This window comes from Camellia sinensis, chromosome 4, assembly GCF_055761805.1.
Source record: "Camellia sinensis isolate YWXY chromosome 4, ASM5576180v1, whole genome shotgun sequence".
Classification (NCBI taxonomy): Eukaryota; Viridiplantae; Streptophyta; class Magnoliopsida; order Ericales; family Theaceae; genus Camellia; species Camellia sinensis.
This window is the reverse complement of record NC_138964.1, coordinates 39,933,105-39,940,966: the sequence shown is the minus strand read 5'-3', so window position 1 is coordinate 39,940,966 and position 7,862 is coordinate 39,933,105. Positions and strand designations below refer to the sequence as shown.

At 35.4% G+C, this 7,862-nt stretch overlaps 1 pseudogene across 1 annotated transcript; it reads right to left on the bottom strand.

The window, feature by feature from the left end:
• Positions 1-800: 800 nt before the first annotated feature.
• LOC114269634 (nuclear pore complex protein NUP43-like) lies at positions 801-7,476 on the bottom strand (annotated as a pseudogene). Its single transcript, XR_014366354.1, has 5 exons — positions 6,744-7,476; positions 3,545-3,614; positions 2,122-2,353; positions 1,580-1,653; positions 801-1,430 (listed from the first exon to the last, which is right to left on the bottom strand). The product of XR_014366354.1 is annotated as a nuclear pore complex protein NUP43-like (transcript).
• Between the last annotated feature and the right edge of the window lie 386 nt (positions 7,477-7,862).

Genomic DNA, 7,862 nt, shown 5'->3' with positions numbered 1-7,862 from the left:
GTAGTTACTGAACTAACAAAGAGAAAAGGGGCTCTAGCGTGCCACCATTGTAATGACTTTTTTCTCCAGATGACACACTATTCTCACTCTATTTTATTTCAAAAATATTCTTTCCGTGATCTTTATTATGCATAAAAAAGAAATTTAATAAGGACAAAAAAAAAAAAATGAATACATTTGGAACAAAATAGAGTGTAACTAGCAACTCCAAAAAAAAAAAACAAAATTCTAATATACTTCAATATTTCTATGATGGTGTTCATTCACTTTCTACATTAACAAATCTTAACACTTAAAATGATACTCAACTTTTCATTATTATTATTATTATTTTTTTTTTTCTAAAATAACAAGTTTCCTCCAAGGGAGATCTTACTAATCTAACAACTAATCACTACCTTTAACTAATCAAAAAATAAATAAATACACAACTACACAACGTTGATGAAGGATACTACATTCTTATTCCATACGTAATATTAATCTAATTATCAATAGTACATCAGACTTGTATACATGATATTACATTACAAATATACGTTAGTTATGGAATTTATTGCCAATATTGTGTTGAAAAAATTAAAAACTTAATATAATACAAAAATGTGGTAAATCTAACATTATTGTTGATAAAACAGTCTCGATTTTCCCTTAAAAGGAAGAGTTATTGTAAAACTTCCACCCAAAGAGACAACAAAAAATAAAATATTTGTCTTTAGTAAAATAAGTAAATAAATCTTATTTGATCCATTCCCCATTTCTAGTCTAAAGGCACTTAAAAGAAAATGACATCAAATAAATAAATAAACCTTACTAATGTAGTTAAAAGCAATTAACTTGGGCCAAGCCATAGTTAGCTGCAACTGCAGCTTGCATTTCGTTCGCAACAATGCTACAAACCCATAAATATTATCCAGAATCAATCATTGTGTGGTTAAAATTCATCTACGCCATGAACCCCACGATACAATAAATCAATCTCAGCCATGCACTAGTGCTCCGAACAGTTTTCATGGCAACTTTTTTTGGGTCCATGGCTTTAGTGTTTCGTTAGCATTGCCTTTCAAAACAAAAGCAGATGGCCCAAGATTAGAACAATTACTTTTCCAACATGGATTCAGTTTGGTGCTGTTAAAAAGCCATCTGTATTCTGTACTACTAGATAAGATGGAGCATAACCATAAACCTTACATTTTTGGGTGCATATGCTGGTTACCAGAACACACTGAAGCTACCCAGTTCATCTTTCCAAAATCATGATGTGCTGCTTCTCTTTGCCCCAAGTAGATCATCACTTTTCACTTTTTACGATACACTGAAAGGATAATGAACAGATCCTATTTATGCCACCAAATTCTTCATCTTAGTTTCAGAAATTATGCCCTCATCAAGATGGCAATAGCCTCCCACTCTAAACTACATATCACATCCTGTTATGGCAACAATTGAAATCATCAGTCCTTCTTAGCAATTCCACAGATATATGACATAGCAAAGTAATTTATCCCCAAGATCAAAATGTCGTACGTCTCTGAGATAAACTGAGTATAGGAGGAAGAGAGAAGAAAAAACACATCACCGAGGGGTTCTCTCGGTCAATGTCAAAGCTGTTGATAGCACATGGTTCAGCCAAGAGTTCAATGGGTTCCTCACCTGTGCAAAGGAACAGTGTGCAACAAATCAACCACCAGATAAGAGAGGTTACAGATTGTCTGAAGCAGGTATTCCTTTTGTAGAGGAGGCAAAAGGTTTGGATGGGTCAAAACGAATAATGCATTTAAAAAACCTGACCATGTAATAAACGGGTTTAAGTGATTTGGGTTGAATTTGGTACACAGGTATGGAAAATTAATCTGATCAACCCATTAACCCGACAAATTAACCAGATCAACCCAACAGGTATACAACTCATTTATAACCTGTTTATTTATATATTTTGACGAGAGTTTAAATGGGTGAAATTATATGGATTTAAGGTTTCCGGTTAAGTGTGCCAGCTCTATCTTTTTGCCACAGAAAACAAGAAATATGAATTCAGCCACTTTGCAAATAAGATGACCTTAAGCCTTTCCACTAGCGCACTCAAATGGAAAAAGCCAGATATGGCAACAAACTTCATACCTTGTTCAACAACAGCAAGGATTCCATCTTCTGAGCAGATCATAACAGGTAACACCCGTGATGTTGACATGTTACCAATGTTTGAAGAATAGCTATCATACTGGACCTCCCAAATTTCACTCTCAGATAATGAGTGGGACTGAAACTCACCTGCTGCAACCCCAGAAAGAACTATTGGCTGCTGTTGCCACCAAAGATCCCATGCAAATACAGTACCAGAAGAGCCTCCTGCCTTCATGTAAACCAGCATAATAAATAAACAATCTGGAAATTTTTCCCAAGTCAGAACACAGAAAGACAACTTATTCGGTTTCCAAATAACCATGTAATCCAATAATTAAATGTGGAAGTATTTCAATGTGATCACAAAATCCTTTGAATCATCATCCAGCATGAAATTTAACCATGTCAACCAATATATTATCATGATCAGTCAAAATATTCAGCTTGCATAAAATTCATGTAGAATGATTTTGTTCAGATGCTTTACAAAAATAACCATCTTAAATGAATGTGTTTTTTTTTTTTTTTTTTTTGAACAGTAAAATAGGGGTTCTCGAATGTTCATAAGCATAATTCCTGTCTAGTCTATTTAATATTAAAAGGAAAAAAAAAAAAGAAGCAAATGTTGAGAAATCAAAATTCATAGACTTTGACAAGCTAAGTTTAAGAAAGTGAATCATTCTAAACCCTTGGACACAGAAATATATGCCATAGAAACAATTTTAGTCAGAGTTGGTAGTATTTGCGCCAATACATAAATCTCAATGATCATCAAGATGAACATCAACAAGCAACTAAACACAACCAGAGCTATCTCGGCTACTTAATCAGCAGACAATTAGAGATCCTATTTATCTCAAAAAAACCTAATCAGTTGACTCAAGGGGAGAATATCAGCATGCATCTGCAGCAGCAGTACAACAACAAACTTCGTTACACTGTGGCAATCAAATGAACCATATAATTATATAGCTGCCCAAACCCCATATAATACCACAATGTGATACATTTTGATAAGATCTGTTTCTAACACAAATAACAGTAGGCTTTAGTTTATATTCCAAATCATCATCTTTATTATCTTTACCAAGTCATTACTGAACCTTTTAGCAACTAAGAAAACTACAGACAAAGCATAAATATTATCAGCCACTGGATATTCCAAATATACTGTAATTTTGCTCCCCCAAAAAAATATTAGGTGAAGGGAGAGAGAGAGAGAGAGAGAGAGAGAACAATGGGGACAGCTAAAACAAAATCCAATAGTTCGTACACCCCCGTCCTAATGCCTTAGCATTTACATTCTGATGTTTTTAATTCTTACTTGATGTACACTACATTATGCCCATGAGTTAAGCTTAGTGCATTAAATCTACATATTTTTATGAGAGGAATGAAGAATGAGAAAGCAGCATCTTACAATACAAGTGTGTTTTCTTGATGGATGAATATCAATGGAGTGTACAATCCCAGAAGTAGTTCCATGAGCCCTGCAACATTATTAATATGAAGAATCACATCTCATCACAACAAAAACAAACCATGAAAAAAAAAAACTGCTTCTACTCAGATGGACGGAGTTGAACCCAACTGTCAAAATATGCAGTTAAGATAGTTCAAACAAAACAAAAATAAACACTGAATTTAGAAGCATAATAGAAACTCATCTAAGAAAATGACTAATACCACTTAAGAACATATTAAGCTTCAAGAAATTCCTACATTGGTATGTTCAAATTATCAACAAATTATGAACTCCTCATGATCCTTGCATGTGAGGCGTATCACCATCCATCTTTTCTCTTTTGTTTATTTTCCCAAAATCATAACTTTATTTGATAAGAAGCAAATTTTATCAGAACATATGGGAAATAGGTCTCCTTAACACATTAGAGCACAAAAAAACAACTGATTTTAGTTCAAATGAATAATATAATAGCTCCCAAAAAAAAAAAAGAAGTCTGAAATGAAAAAGAAATAAACAAATAAAAAATCTGAGTGGAGAACAAAATAATTCTCATAACGAGCCGTGTTCAAAAAGGGGGATGAACGAAATTCTCACCAAAATGCTCTAATTAGAGGCTTTAACCTTGTGTCTTGGCCTCCAAAACTCTACCAGACATGAAAATGTGATCAATAGGTGACAACTGCTAAATTAGCTGAAACCTCCAAGTATATAAATCGCGGAACTCTTTGTACTCTCAAATATTACTTGCCAGCAAGTTACACTTACAGCCAGATTGAACTAACCTAAAGCTCAAGTGATCGCCCTTTAAAGCCAACAACATAAGCTCTAAACATTTCCAACCATTATCTAGAACACACCTTTAAACCCACCTCATATTGATAAAAGTACATAACTACACACCTTAAGGTGTGTCAAGATGGGATCCGGATCCTCTCCAACACTTTCTTCATACAACCATCATCCGACATTTTATCCAAACACCACAAATGATAATGACTAGCTATTGAATTGTGGTATTTGGATCAAGTGTTGAATGATGGTCGTATAAAGTAAGTGTTGGAACTGGAAAGGGTGTTCCCCCAAGATGTATCCAAAATAACGGTTCATTTTTGGCTATGAAGCACGGACACCTCTCCGAGGGCTCCATACCAGTGTCGGACACGGACATGCGTCGGACACGTGGTGGACACGTGTCTGACACGCAACTAAGAGTGTCCCAATTGTTTTTTATTTTTTTTTGCAGCCGGACACATTCTAGACACGTTCGGAGACCTTCGGGGACACGTTCAGGGTCAATTTCATAGTTTATGGAACTTCTGTGGGTCAATTTGTAAAAAAATAAAAACAAAACAATATGTGCCCCAAATGGAGGTAGAACAGAGCAGAAAGAGAGAGAAGAGAACAGAAGAATAGAAGAACAGAAGAGAGAGATAACAGACCTGATTGTTCGTCGTCGTCGCTTGTCAGCTATTATCTAAGGTACACATTCACTTCTTCTTCTTTGTTCTTCTTCTTCTTCTTTGTTCTTCGATCTTCAATCTTCTCCTTCTCCGATGCTATCTCTCTCTCTCGTAGTCACTCACTCACTCTCTCTCTCTCTCGCAGTGGCTGTCTCTCTCTCTCTCCCCCTCTCTCTCTCTCGTTGTCTCTGATCTTCTTCAATCTTTTTTTTTTTTTTTTTCGTTTTCTTTTTCTTTTATACGGTCAGTGAGTGGGAGTCTCTCTCTTTCTTCTATTTTTTTTTCTAATTTCATTTTATATTTTCTTCTCTCTATGTGCCTTTGTTATAATTTTTTTTGTGATAAGTAAAAAAAAATGCCTCTGTTATAATTTTAATAGTATTATTTTGTATTTTTTTTTATTATTTTCAAATAATTTTTTTTATAATTTTATGACATATAATAAATAAAATTAATTATATATATTAAACGTGTCCCTAGCATGTCGTGTTCCTTATTTTTTGAAAATTTGCGTGTCCCTGTGTCCGCGTCGTGTCGCGTGTCCGTATCCGTGTCCGTATCCGTGCTTCGTAGATTTTCGGTATCGGGTAGGCAACTAATAGGCATGATAAATTTATAACATGTCCAGAATCCAAAGCCAAATTAAACTAGGACTTGAAAAATTCAGCCTAAATTGCAGTTTTCACTAGTAAAAGATAAAAGACAATAGTAGAGCAACCCATGCAATCTGCACAGGACTCTCACTGAAATATATTTCAGATTAACATTCCTTCCTAATTTTCAATTTAATATTTATCTCTACTTTTCAAAAAATGGGAAGATTCCCCAGCCCTATCTCATGTTTTCACTCCTCTACATTCTTAATTTTATATTATCTTTTACCCATTTAGTTTTACTTATAAATAGGAGAAAAAGAACAAAAAACACAACGAAGATTGCTCCATACAAGGATTGTAGGCCTTAAACAAAAATTTTAATGGACGGAAAATTGAAAACTAGCTGCCTAGTAATACCCAGACCAATCAATGGGAACCATGCAATTGCAGGGAATCACAAGCAAAAAAGACCGCCAACATAAATAATCATCCGTCTCTTTTTAAATCTCTCCAAAAGGGAATGGCGATTAGGGATCTTGTCTCTCTTCTTCATTTGTTTGGGACATGGCAAGCTAAAAAATTTTAAAAAGCGACGATTGGGAAAGGACACTTTGAAGCATATTTCTAATCCCAACTCCATACTCTGAAGCATTCACTGTACATCATGTACACAAAACACACCCACATACATTAAGTACACGTATTATTGCAGATAGATTGTACCCTTGTGACATTGGATGAGTCCTTGTTTCAACTCAAATATGGGCGGCAAATAAACATGATCAAGTCCAGACCTTGCCCATATGATTGACATGTATAATAACATTTGCCACATCTGAACCCAATTAGAATCCGTATTTTAGATAGAATTTTCTTATTATTCAACTAGGGAGATCAACAAGTTCCATGAGATCATTTTGAAGAGAAAGTTTGCAAATTTGCATCTCAGGTTGAAAATGAGTTAGTCACGGACATACTTGCCACTACTTCTATCCAGATTTTTGGATGAAACTACAATGTTTAAAATGAAATTTCTATACAATAATTGTACAAAATGGAAAAAAAAAAAAAAAAAAAAAATTGGTATTTGCTTACCAATTACCCTTGAACTGAGAAGCTGGTCCTCCAGGCTTTCTCTGATCCCACCACTGAAGACTAAACCCCAATCCACCCGTGGCAAACTCCATCGGCGACGCCCACTTCGCCGCTGTGTATGACACCAACCCATAGCTATCGAAAAACCGGCGGTGACTCAAATTGGAATTACCAACACTCACCAAATTCACCCTCCCATCTTCCCCAACACTAACACACTCAGACCCATTTTCCTGCGCATCAATACACGAAATGGGTCCAACGTGCAATGTCTTCCCAGGCACCGAAACGTCCGATTTGATCAACGCATCGACCGGGTCAGCGAGCAGGACGTGGAGCGAGCCGGAGAAGGTGGATGCGGCGATGAGGGGTTTGTGGAGGGTTTGAGGGAGGAAATTCTTGAGGGTGAGGACCATGAGGATTGGAGAGTTAGATTTGAGGGGTTTGATCGGGTTAGGGAGTGGATTTCGATGGCGGAGGAGTTGGAATCGGAGTCGAATACGGCGAGGACGACGAAGCGATCAAAGGCGGGCGGAGAGAGGTGGAAGCCAGCGGAGGGCATCGATGTATTTGGAGAGTGGGAGTCTGTGAACTTGGAGGGTCTCTGGTGTCCCGTTCACCGCCATGGCTAGGGTTTTGTAAGGTTTTTGGACAGTAGTGAACTGTATGTGAAAGTGAGACGTGTGTGAGTGATAGTAGGGTAATGGAAGGTTTTGTAACTAAGGTAATTCATTATGATGTTCAAATTTAACGCCTCGTTTGGTAACTAAGGGTTTTTTTTTTTTTTCTTTTATCTCTCTCTGAGATTTGGGGTTAAATTAGTTATTAAAAAATAAAATAAATTTAAAAATTAACAAAATAAAATATCACATTTAAATTATAACCATTTTACTTTTATCTTTTATAAAAGTTAAGAAACTAACTCAAACGAACTTTTTAATCCCAAATTAAAGGTTGGGTTGAAATATTCTAAATAAGCAAAAAAAGATATGTTAATTGATATAACTCAAATAAATATACTTATATAAAATAATATATTTATATAATTTAATCCAAATAAAAATTTAAATTAACTAAAAAATTAAAAAACCAACTCCCATATCAAACGAAACGTAAATA